This window comes from Condylura cristata, unplaced genomic scaffold, assembly GCF_000260355.1.
Source record: "Condylura cristata isolate star-nosed mole 26May11 unplaced genomic scaffold, ConCri1.0 scaffold00003, whole genome shotgun sequence".
Classification (NCBI taxonomy): domain Eukaryota; kingdom Metazoa; phylum Chordata; class Mammalia; order Eulipotyphla; family Talpidae; genus Condylura; species Condylura cristata.
Window position 1 is genome coordinate 1,274,829 of NW_004567104.1, and position 13,910 is coordinate 1,288,738.

A 13,910-nucleotide genomic window follows, 5' to 3' on the forward strand; every position below is an offset into this window, starting at 1 on the left:
TATACCTATTGGCTGGCATTTCCTCTTTGGAGAAGAGTCCTTTTAGCTCTTTTGTCCAATTTTTGACTGGATTATTTACTTTGCTTTTGTTGAGTTATGTGAACTCTTTGTAAATCTTTATGATCATTCCCTTATCAGTTGTATTGTGTGCCAAAATTTTCTCCCAATCAGTAGGCTATCTCTTTGTTTTGATTAATATGTCTTTTGTTGTACAAAACCTTTTTAGTTTGATGTAATCCCAGCTGTTTATATTTTTCTTCACTTTCTTTGCTTTGGTGGAAGAGTCTTTAAAGATGTTACTGAGACTTACGTCATGTAGTGTTTTGCCTATTTTTTTTTTCTATCTGTTTAATAGTTTCAGGTCTTATGTTCAATTCTTTTATCTATTTTGTGTTGTTTTTGTGTGTGGTGTGAGTAGTAGTTTAGTTTCATTCTTTTACATGTGGTGATCCAGTTTTTCCAGCACCATTTATTGAGCAAACTGTCATTGTTTCATTGCATATTCTTTGCTTCTTTGTCAAAGATTTGTTGTCCACAAATATGTGATTTTATTTTTGTTTTTAAAATACTATTCATTAGGTCTGTGGGTCCGTTTTTGTTCCAGTACCATACTCTTTTAATTATTATGGCTTTGTAGTATAATGTGAAGTCTGGGAGTGTGAAGCTTCCATCTTCTTTTTACATCTCCTGAGCTTTGGCTAGTCAAGGTTTTCTTTTTTTGCATCTCCATATGAATTTTGTTCACATTTTTTCTATTTCTTTGAAGAATGTCATTGAGATTTTTATTAGGATTGTGTTAAATCCGAAAATTGCTTTCAGTAGGATAGCTATTTTTATAATGTTAATTCTTCCAATCCATGAGCAGAAAATGTCTCCGTTTCTTTGCATCTCCTTCTATTTTAACAATGTTTTATAATTTTAACAATGTTTTATAACAATATAGAGGCCACTCTCCTCCTTGGTTTATTCCCAGGTATATGATTTTTTTGTGTGTTTTACTTGTAAATGAGATAGTTTTCTTAATTTCTTCTTCTTCAGATTGATTGCTTGCATAAGGGAAGGCTTCTGATTTTTATGTGTTGATTTTGTATGCTACTACTTTACTAAGCTGGTTTATTATTTTAATTAATTTTTCTGTGGAATAGTCCACACCTCCTTAATCCACTCATCTTTCATTAGATGGTTTTCACAGCTTGCTGCTGTTTAGGAGTGTATATATCCCTAAAATTAATTCTTGTGCCTTCTTTTGAGTATAGAGGGTAGAGGAATTTATGGATCACACAGTAGACCTATTTTTAATGTTTTGAGAAACTGCCATACCATTTTTCCATTGAGGCTAGACCAGTCTTCAATCCCATCAACTGTGCAGGAGGACTCTCTTATCTCTACACACGCCCTACCACTTGTTTCTGGTCTTTATACATGGTCCATTCTCACAGGTGTGAGATATTGTAGTTTTTATTTCTATTTTCCTGATATTAATATAACTAGTATTACATTAATAGATTGTTATAGGTGGTACCCTCTGGAATGGCTACCAGTGAGGTTAGATAGCCCCTGGGAAAATATTAGAGTGGGGTGGATCAACTGATAGAAATACAAGTGACAACAGTATGGGGCGTGGGATTTATTCACATGTTTGGGGAGTAAATATGAGGGGGTCAGTGGATTTTGACCCCCCCCTTGCACTGATCTTCTAAAAAAAGCTGTTGTGGGCCTCCGAATTTGAAAGCTTTCAGCAGCCAACCTCAGAGAGGAAAAGTTTGGAGACATTACAAATAGCCAGTTGACTAAGGTGGTTTTTGGTTGCTGTTGCAGTCTTGCAGAGAAGGTGAAGACCCAGAGCCAGGCATCTTACTAGATACATGAGTATGGCTGTTTGTCCAGTCACTTGACCATAGTGGCTGCTGTTTTGAGAAAAAAAGTTTGGAGTTTTCGCAAGTAGCCCAGTGACTGAAACTATTCCTGGTATTGCTGCTGTTGAAGACAGGCAGAGAAGGTGAAGACCTGGAGCCAGGAGTCTTACTGCATGAATGTCACCTTTTGTCAGGTCATTTGACTGCTGTAGATGTTGTTTTGAGTGTTGCTTGTCTGGTGCCGTTCTTGGGCTTCCAGCAGCTCATGGAATATCTCCTTTTTTGTCTTCTGATTTTGTGAGTTGGAACTGGCCTATAGTCTGGCTGCTGCATTATATCTTGGACATGTGGCTTATTATTTGGGAGAGGAGCTCTGTGTTCTCAGTGGCAGAAAGATGGTACTTTATCTGCTTTTTTTTTTAGGACTGAAATACACTGGACACAGCGTTGGGTTAGGTAAATGGCCAATTTTGGCCTCAGTAACTCTTTGCTTTTCCCTGGTTTGTTAAATAAATCCCTTTGTTGTTTTCTAAGCCTTGAAATTGTGCACGTGGGTAAAGAACTCAGACAGTAACTGGTAAACTATGTGGGTAGTGTCCTTGGCCAGCTTTAGTGCCCCTTGCTGCACTGTTTCATTAAGATGAACATTTTTCACATGCCTGTAAACCATCTGTAGGTCTTTTTTGTAGAAGTGTCTCATTTTTTGATCGGATTATTTGTTTTCTAGTTACTATATGACCTCATGTAGATTAGATATCAGATATTAGCCCATCGTCAGATGTATGACCTACAAATATATTCTCCCACTCAGTGGAATGCCACTTTATTTTAATGATAATATCTTTTACTGTGCAGAAGCTTTTTATTTTAACTGATTCTCATTTGTTTTTGCTTTTGTTTCCCTTGCCATTGTAGTAGACACTCTAAAGTCAGTGTTACCAGTGTTTTGACTCTGACTTAATAATTTCCTTTCAAAGGTAACTATTTGCCTAATGTTACCCAAGTAGCAGAAACAACAGGATTTTTCCCTTCTCTTAACACTATTTCAATGACCATGACACGACTTTAATTCTGTGTGTCATCTTTTTGTGTGCCTTATTTTGTGATCATTACTGAATTAATATTCTTCATTACATTGGGCCATTCTTTTTAGGATGTATTTATTTATTCCTACAGAACTGGGGTACAAGTCAGAGGTGCAGGGGCAGTGAGAGACTTAACCAGAGACAGAGGGGGCAGTAGAACAGGCAGATCAACGAAGTACACTGCTGAGGGGAGCAGTGGGTGGGTTAGGAGAGGTCTGCCATGCCATGCGGGTCACCTCCAGGGCCGGGGATCAAACACACACTGAAGCAGCTGCAGCCAGCTTGCAGTGCTACATATTAACCCATTGTGCCTCCAGGGAGGGCCCACCTTGGGCCCGTTTTTTATAATTTATGAAGAATTTCTTAAGAAAGAACTCTTTATTTCACTTCCTTCAATGGGAATCAAAATCATTTGCCATGCCTTTAAAAATATATAGTGAAAGAAAATAAGCACTCCCTGGTAGCACAAAGGGTTAGAGCACAGCACTATGAAGCTATCTGCAGCCACTGCAATACGAATTCCATCCCTGACCAGGGAGATGACACACATGGTGTATCACCTCTCCTGTCTCTCGTATCACTCCCCACAGCATTGTGTAAAAGAGAAAAAAAATATATGTGTGTGTGTATATAAGTATATATATATATATATATAAATGTATATATAAATGTAGTGAAAATAAAACAACGTATTGTTATTCTAGAAATTGTTGCCTGGGGGAAGCTCTGGCTAAGCCCTAGAAATTCCTTTTGGTTGAAAAGAGAGCTAAGACATGGTAAAGAAGGGTGAGGTGTTGTCCCTACTTTAGTCTTCCTCCCTGATCTGTCAGAGTACAGAAATGATTAACTTCCCCCAATTAGCTCATTGCTACTTAATGTGTTACTTAAGGTGTTCCACACTCAGCAGAGGCATGCAGACCACATTCTGGGACAGACTACCTAATAGCCTGCTGTCTTTAATAGTAAGGAGGCCAGACAAAGAAAGATCTGCACAACACCCAGTGTTTAGTGACAGGGAGAAGTTTCATGGAACTAGATGCTGAGTTTCTCAGTGTGTGTTCTAGGGCCACAAGGCTGGAAGTAAATGGAAGCTGAGGGGAGAAAGTGCCTTGAGCCTCATTCTGGAGGGCTTTGAGTATCACACTCAGGTAGGAGCCCAGCTAGTACCAAGACAGAGTACCTCTTCCCAGCTGTACATGGCCCAGGCCTCTGATGGCTTCTAAGTGTGGATACAAGAGAAACATCTTTTTTCATGACTGGAATCTATTTCCTGGTCATCTTTGCTCCCATCCTCAAAGGAAAGAATTTTTCTATAGAGAAATGGAAGCAGGTGCATTTCTGTGTGAGTAGGGGCCCAGAATTACACTTGACAAAGATGATCTGTCTAGTATGTCAGGGCAGTAGCAAGTCAAGGGGAGAAATGAAACAGGCACAGGGACTGCACTTGGAAGATACAGACTCAGTGTGTGCTGTGACCACGAAGACCATCAACCTAGACATCCCTAAGACCATCAACCTGAGACACCCCCATGAGACAGTGTTTCCCTAGCATCAAGTTCACAAAGTGTAGAAAAAAGACTGCTGACTCCAGGGAGAAGCCCCAGTTCTGCACCTTACTGACTACATGAACAAACTGCCAAACCTCTCTAAGACTTTAGTTGCTTTTCCAGAAATGAGGATAACCCCTGCTTGGTTGAATCATAGCTCTAAATGAAAGACAAGAACTATGGAAAAGGATTCTGGGAACTCCAAGTGCTGAATAAATGTAGAATGTTATTACCTTTGTGCAAACACAGACTGTCTATGCTGGAACATTTGTGCTATATGGAAGAAAGTTCCAACATAGATGGGAAAAGGCCAGAAGCTGGCAGGAGTAAGAAAGAGAAGTTATGTATAAATGCAAAAGATTAACACCATTGAGACTAAGAGGGCTTAGAATTCAAATTCAATTAAAAAATTTCTGCAAGCCAAACTGCTCCGTCTCATTTCTGTTGCCAGTTACCACTCAACACAGAGAGCTTCCCCATCCTGACAAGCCCTCATGGGGGCCTAGATATGCCCCATCCAGATGTGTCCTTGGAGGGAGGCAGGTGTGACCACAGAGATGCCTCATTCACACATGTGACATTCACACACTTAACAAATATGACTAACCTGACACATATTCAGTGATTGGTACAGGCTGTGTGTGCCCAGATAACTACACACAAGTGGCAAACTGCCCTACTACATGACTGAAATTCTCATTATTACGAAACTCAATCACAGTTGAGTTTTTGTTTTCACTTGATTAGTTTTACAGGATTTGTAATCATTACTCTTTTTTTCTGATTGCTGTGATGATGATAATGATGACCACTAGTTCTCACATACACATGAACTCCCAAACCCACACCCATCCACACATTAAGGCGCCTTCACACACAAACACGCTCACATGTCACTCAACACCCCCCACAGAGTGGAAGACAGTGATCCCGTTTCACTCTTCCACCAGGAATGATGTCCCAACAATGACTGTCTGTCCCTTTGTCCCTGGGCTTAGCTTTGCCCATGACCATCCTCTCCTATGCAGGCCTCTCCCACATCTCCCAGCTTAAGGTAGAATAATTGCTTTCTCTAATGTTATAGGGTAGGATAATTGTTGTGGCCTTTCTTCCAGGTGGGGCCTCACTCTGCACCTGTGTGAAAATGATCTCGATCAGACCCTCCTGCAACCCTGCCCTGAGAAAATAGCCCACGCCACGAGCTGACTGGGGGCACCGAGGTAACTGTTCACTGATTGTGTGGTCAGGGTCTGAGAGGGTCTGGGAGTAGCTCAAAATTATACCATGCACCTGCACAGGAAGTGCTCCTTGTACATTTAGCTGACATGTGCTCCCCTGTTTCCCATAAAATTGGTCACCTTTTGATTGCCCTTTAAAGTCCTGTTCCTCATAAGGTGAATATACTTTGTCACCTCTGGACCCCGTTTCTCTTTCATTGTCACATAATCAATCATGCTTGTTCAGTATTACTAAATAAATAGCAAGAGTGCTGCTCACTGGATGGCATCTTGCCTTGCACACCTGTGCCATGACCCATCTCTCAGGTGTGCCCCTTGGGAATGTGTCAATGCATCGCTGTCTGCTATAAATACTAAATTAATTTGCTGAAATATTTTCTTGTCTTAAAAATTAATGGGGGCCCTCCCTGGTGGCACAAAGGATTAAAGCACAGCACTATGAAGGCATCACAGCCACTGCAGTATGAGTTCAATTTCCTGCTAAGGGGGGTGACCCACATGGCCCAGCAGACCTTTCCTGACTTGCCCGCTGCTCCCTTCAGCAGTGTACTTCGTTGATCTGCCTGTTCTGCTCCCTACTGTCTTTGGTGAATCCTCCAATCCCTCACACCCTCTGGCCTGTTCTGCATGTATAAATAAATAAATCTTTGAAAAAAGAAAAAGAAAAATTAGTGGATCAGGAGACTCTGGGTACCTTCTGGTAGTGGAAGACCTGTGGTGACTACACCAGAGGAGGTCCCTTAATGTCAAATCATGGGATGAATGTGAAGCAAGAGTACTCCAATAACAAGTAAATTAAATTACTTTTTCAAGGGCAAAAGAAAGTTAATTATTTGACCCACTGTGGATTGATTTTTTTCATGTGCTATGAGGTAGGAATCAAATTTAATTTTTTTCCCGTATGGATAAAATTAGCATCATTTGTAACCTATGTTTTCCCCTATGTGATATAAGATGCCATATTTGAGATATATTACATTTCTACATATATACAAATGCCATAGTTTTGGTTGTCTAAATTTTGTTATACTCGTTAGTCTGTAATTTCATTAAGTAAAAAGTATACTGGACCATCATGGAATAACAAATGCTAGAATTAACAAGTCCTAAAAAGATACTCCTAGCCTAACTATCAAGTAGAGTGGCAGACTCTTGATTAGTTCATGTTCACCAGGGTTTTCTGTTCATCCGTGTGACACGTAGTTCTGCCCGCCGACAACCTGTGATCCAGGCCGGTCTCTGACAGTACATGGCAGGCTTATGATAAATATTTGTTGAATAAAAAAGCAAAACAACTTTTATACAGTTAAAAAAACTTGAGGCACAAGCAGTTCTGTAATGTGACCAAAGTCACATAAATAGGAAATTGCAGTTCCAAAAGTCAATACAGCATTTTCAGCTTTTACCAGCATGAAACAGATGGCAGTTTCAAGTCACAATAATTAACTTGAGGAAAGTTTAGTACAGGGACTATTTAAAAAAAGGTGGGCTGCATGTGGAAAAAGTACAATAGATAAAATAAGGTCCCAGAGCTAATGATAGTAAGAAGTTATCATGTCCCCTAGAGCTGAAGGAGCAGGGGAAGAGTGCCCTAACTCAAGGAGTGGGTCCTGGAGAGAGGGCTGCCTCCAGGTAGAGGGGTTCAGCCAGCTTTGTGCAACCAGACCTCACTCTCTCCTGGTCCTCCAGTCACCCATTGGCTAACCTCAGCAGGAGACAGGAGGCAGAGGAAAGCTAATTTGTGGAGTCCCTAGCAGCCTCTAGGGCAGAAGTTAGGTAGGACATCAGAGGGGGGATAACCATTCCCCCATACTGAGGCGAACCTCTAGGAGATCATCCCTGAGTCCCTGACTTAATTAAATAAACATCCACCGAGGCTGCAGACCTTATGCTGATGGTACCAGGCTGTGTTTCTTGGTCCCCAAGTGCCACTGCACAGCCTGTTACCATCTACACAGCTTCATTCATCAGTCATTTAGAGCAGGGAGCAGAACAGGCAGATGGAGGAAGTACACTGCTATGGGGAGCAGCGGGCGGGTCAGGAGAGGTCTGCCGTGTTGTCATGTGGTCACCTCCCGGGCAGGCGGGGCTCGAACTCATGCGGAAGTGGCTTTAGCTTCTTAGTGCTGTGCTTTAACCCGCTGCACCACCAGTTCATCAGTCATTTCTAACTTATCTTGGCCTCCCAGTATTACACTCTTACTACAATCCTCTTGGTTGGGGTTACAAATATTCCCATGGTTTATTATTGGCTGAAAGTAGCTACAGGGATGTGGTCCAGACTTGTATCCTGGTTGTGGAAGATGGGAAACGACCATGGAGAAAAGACAGGTGAGCAGGGTTATGAAGGCCCAGAAGCAGTCTCTATACCATCTCGCCTAAACCAGCAGCCTTGTCCATCTTCATTGCACGTGTTTATTGGAAATAGAACAAGACGTGAGAAACAGGAGAACTGAAGAAAGCAAAGGTACTGCCTCTTACTTTTCCAGCAGATTCCTGGCAAAGAATGTGGGCCAAGGTCAGGAAGTCCCAGGTGTCCTTGCCCCAAACAGAGGGAAAAGAGAACAGCAGACTGACTGACAACAAAAGGCATTCTTAAGTAAGCATTCAGCCTCAATAGCTCTGGTAATTGACCAGGCAGCTGCCCTGCCAAACGTTGATTAGAATTGGTCAAACTTCCAACCTCTCTCTCTGGAACACACAGATCAGCATCCCAAGGCTCTTCATCTTGAAATCCCAGGGTGTGTTTAATTAATGCTACTTCTATTTAAAGGACACACTATCATCTGGCTCACATATTGGGAATAAATCCAAATTCATTTTTTAAAGGAAAAATCCATTATCTCTACTTCTGGAACCTCCTTAACACTCCACCAACTCTATTTCAGGCTATGGTAGTTTGATTCATTTGTCTTTCAATATTTTCCAAAAAGAGGAAATACCTACTTGGAAAAGTTACGGAAGTGGTTTCCAGTGGCATCAAGTCTGGGTTTGTAGAGACATGGAAAAATTCAGGCCTAGACTCTCCTCACAATAAAGGAGAACAGAAGACTTGGAAACATCTAGGAATACTTATTATTATTAAAAGTTGTATGTGCGGGCCCTCCCTGGGGGCGCAGCGGGTTAAAGCACAGCACTAAGAAGCTTAAGCTACTTCAGCATGAGTTTGATCCCTGCCTGCCCCGGAGGAGATCTACATGGAGAGGCAGACCTCTCCTGACCCACCCGCTGCTCCCCTCAGCAGTGTACTTCATCGATCTGGCTGTTCTGCTCCCTGCTCTGTCTCTGGTGAATCCTCTCACCTTCCGCATCTCTGGCCTATACCCCAGTTCTACATGAATAAATAAATAAATAAATAAAGTTGTATGTGCATTTTAAAAAACAGTGTGTGCATTTACATGTTTTAAAATCCAGAGAATACAAAATGACATACTAAGAAAAAATGATCCCATGGATGGCCCCTCACCATGATTCCCCATACCCCCACAATTTTATATCTTAGAAATTTTCTGCAATTTCTCTATGCCTATATAGGCAAATACAGAATCATACTTTTCTCTCCCTATTTTTTAAACAAAATGCATCCTATTTCCAGATATGATGTTAAAATGCTATCTTCTGTAAAAATTCACCAGGAAGTAGATCCCCTACATATCTCCCTTTAATACCTGTCATTTGAGTGGAAGAGGAAAGGTGGTGATGAAAAGTTGCTTGATGAAGCCTGTGGGGATATTTTGGGGAAAAATGGGGTATGTGTGTGCCTGTCGTTTTTGTGTCTGGTGAAGTCCAATTTGGGGAACATAAGAAAAGGTTATATTGAGGGTTGGAAACACTACTGGCAGGTACAACCTGGCCTATGTGCTCAAAAAAAACAGGTTGAGACTATTCAATTTTCCCCAAAATTGCCCTATTCACCCCCTCAGCAGGGACCTGTAGAGCCTGGGAGCATGCATGTCCATGGTGGGCAGTGTCATTGGGTTTTACATAAATGATGGGGTTGGTACTGGGTGGTTTCTGCAAGTATGCCGAGATTGTGACCATGTGTTCAGAGGAAGGTTGTGCTTCTTTCAACTCTTGTTCATATGGCTTGACAAGTATTGTAGTCTTCTGCTTAGGACTACAATATAGTGTGGAAGTTGTAGGGATAGGGTATGAAGATGCCCAGAACTGACCTTTCTAAGGCATGTCACTTTGGCATGAAGATTATTTTGAGCTGAGGTTCGTCGAAGACCATTAGGTTCACAAGAAACTTTTACCATTTTCCTTTGAAGAATGAAAATTGGGGGTATTGCCCAAAATTAGAATATTTACCAGAAATAAACTTTCTATCAGAGAAATATATCTATATGACAGGGAAACTTTCTAATTACAGAGCATCTGGTCTTTACCATGAGAGCCCCACTCTCCTCATCCTGTGGGATTCCTGCTTCTCTCCTCATAAGCACCATTCCTTAGCTCAGGATATATAATCTCACTTTGCCCCCATTTACTTTAGAATTGATATCTACATAGAAACTCTGTATGTAATTGAATTTGTTCTTTCCTACTAATCCATCTGATGTTAATTTGATTGCTTTACCAGCCTAAGAAAACCAAAGGAGTGAAGGGAAAGTTCCTCTCTGCTTTTATAGGTGAAAGTGGGAAAATTGTCCTGTCAAGTGCTGAGCTTCATGATAATCAAAGGGCTTCAGTGGAGGCCAGTCCAACTGGAGGCCTCACTCACCCTCATTGGTCCTTCTGTCCCAGCTCCATCCCTGGCTTAGCTTCTTGTTTGTAACATTGCTTTTTTGACAATGACAGATGGTCTTTGGACATTTGCCAAGGTATTGTTGCATCCAGCCTGTTTGATCCAATGAGATGCTTCAGGATTTTCCTCCTGACTGGAGCTTAGCCCCAGAACCTCATTTCACCTTTGTTGTTTGAATTGACCAAATGGTCCCTGGGACTAGTAGTGTCAGGTTCTTTTAAAATTTGCATTCTCAACCTCAGAAAAACAATTTCTTCCCTGAGATCAGCAACATACTACAGGACTAGTCAGTCCAGCAAATATCCTCTGCCACGTGGCCCCCATATGCAGGTGGCCAGGGCTCTGTGCCTGCCACTTTGTGGTTTTACCTTCAGCTACTTTATCTAATGAATTACTTGAACTTAACTCCCTCATATTTAACTGTCAAATTGAGGAAGTGGAAATATTCTGAGTTTGAGAGGGAAAGACAGGAACGTCACCATTGTCCTTGAAAAATAGCATAAATAAGTCATTTTAATTATATTCTCCTTTTACCAATAACAACTGTCTGCAGTCTTATCTTCAATAATACTCTCACATGACAGCAGATAAGATTCCCCAGTCTTGTTGTTTGGGGAAGATTACGTTTCGTTTCATGTTTAATTGACAAGCTATACTTACTGTGGCCATTTCCAGGGAGATAGGAAAGCCGCCCCATTTTGAAGAGATGATAGAGGGCTTGGGAATAGAACAAAGGCTATTTGATGGCAAATGTCCTTGTCCTTTGGGCTGAGGTGTTCCTTTTCCATCTTCAGTTTCATCAGCAGATATACAGTTCCCTTCATGATTCTGTGTAAAATGCCACCACCAAAAAACAAAGCAAACACAGCTGATGATGACCTTTTTTCCCTTTTTCTTTCTTTCCCTGAAATATCAGTGTTCAGAAAATATTGTCTCTTTTTTAAAGATGTCTAAAATGGTGATAAATAGCAATAAAAAAAGGCAGAAAAATCCCAGTGTCTGTGTCAAAGAGGTTTCTCATAACTTTTATGTGAGGAGGAGAGGTTAAATGTAACTATGGAAACATAATTAATGCTATCAAGACCTTGACTTGAAATTATGTTTCTAGCAGAATGTAAATGTCACTGTCTCTTGTTTTGAGAACAAAACATTTTATAAACAATGACTGAATCTTTCTAGTCAGTATCAGGTATTTTTTCATTATGCTGTTAACTGGTCAATAAATGAAGACAGGTTAGATTTTTATATTTCTCTCTGATTCTTCTCCCCCAATAAGAAGGCAAAATAATTTTCGTTAAAAGCTCAACCTTTCCTTTAAGAATTTTCTTTTCTTTTCTTATGATATTACAATATAGTTAGCATCAAGTCTTCTTCCAAAAGACCTAACCTCTATACTAGTACCATGAAACTAAACTAATGGTTACAGAAGCATGCTAAAGGCCTTAGCTTTTCTGCAATACTGGAGGAAAAAATGCTTCCTTATCTCAGAGAGTCAGTATCCAGGTCACAGACTACTGATGGGTCAAGATGTACTTTGTAAATCAGGTGGAAAACCTTTATGAATGTGGAGGTGGATTCCCCCGCATCTGTGTAAAGTTTCTTTGTTGTTTGTTTTGTTTCCTTTCAAAGATTGTTTTCCTTTTTGAACATTTTAGTCTCCTAAATGGCAGCCATTTCCAGGACTAAAATAGAAATATTATCTCCCTGGTTAGATAGACTGGTTAGAAGAGTTTTAGCACAAGTAAGGCTTTAGTACACAGGTTAGGTGGAGCAAGATATTTTGTACACATTAGTGTTGTACTTAAAGTATTAATAATTCAGTTGTTTGATTATATCGTATACTAGTACCAGAAAAATCATCTTAATATTTTGTCTTGTGTTTGTTCAGTGGCTGAATTAATATTTGAAATTCAAAGCTCAAACCTCTTAATCTCTTGAGTGAGGCATAAACACCTTTCCTCTGTAAAATCTGTAAAACAGATTTCAATACACCTTTTTAACACCTGAATTCAGTGATTTTTTCTTTATTTGAAGATGCTAAAGGAACATAATTTTTCAGGAAATGAATGAAAATGATAATTATTTTCAAAACTACTTTTCTTCCGACCAGAAATACTCAGTTGACAGATACTAGTATCATTTCACTAGTGTAAGAATGCTATACTTTACTACTACTTTTTTCTAAAGTAATAACTATAAGATGCACTTAATGATGAAAAATAGCTCCTAAAACTTGGATGAGATTTTTATGAAAAAAGAAAGCTCAAGAAAAATCTTCACCAAGCTTTCTAGTTTTATGTTTTCACACATTTATTGCTAGTTCCTGAATGACATTTTGTGCAGAGAATACATGCAGATAATGCTGTTAATGTGATTGTTTGAAGAAGCAGCTAAAAGAAAACACATTGGCTTTGAGAAAAGTAATTACCTGAGGAGTTGTATTATTGGTTCCGAACCTATAAATGAAAGAGAATCATCAAGTAAATTACTCACTCTATTCAACCCTCGCACCCTCAAACATCATCAAACCCCAACCTTACTAGGGAAGTCTCTTTCCTCAAATAGCTATACCTGAAGCATTTTAAATATAAATGGATAATGGAAATTGCTCACATAGCAAGCATAAAGACTGATTACTTAAACACTCCAAATCCCTTTGGTTCTAGAGAAATGAGAAAATGAGAGCGTCTTACCCAGGATAACTAAAAATTTCCCTCCATTTGTCAAGAAAAGAAATTTTCCTAGTTATCTCCTCTAAATCCAGGACTTGGGAGCTTTGTTCCTGGTTGGAGACCTCCATGTCCATGTAGCCAATGTGAGAATTGGAAGAAGGAATTGAGAGGAGGGGAGAGGTGTGCCAGCAACAGAGCTGGCCAGTACAGATGGCAGAGGAAGGTGCCTCCCCGACTTTGACAGCAAGATCGTGCCACATAATAGGGCTCTGGGCTGACTGCAAACCCCTGCTATCAGATCATGATTAAACTTTTATTAGAGGTGTGGAGCTTGCAAAATTATTTCCAACCTTTCTTCTTTCTATTTTCATATGATGCTTTATAAAGAAAAATCCAGAAGCAAATGTTAGAGTCTTTTATTTTTCTAAGCAAATCTCATTAGTGTTTAATTAACCATACCCTTGGAAAAATTCTTCCTTAAGAGTAAGTTAAACCCTTTATGCTTTAATTATCATTCATTCTTTAATTCCACTTTTTGTGGTGATAGAAAGAAATTACTTGATTATATTCCTTCCTAAAAGAATGCTACAAGTCCACTGGAACCTAGAAAGTGGTGATACATGCCTTTGTCCTTTGATGATATGGTGAGGAGTAAGAGGAACCAGGCCCATGGCAAATCCCAGGGTGTTTCCCATGAGTGTGCAACCTTGGAGAATTTGTTTCACCTCTGAACTTCACTTTCCTGTCTTCATCTGGCTTGCCTCA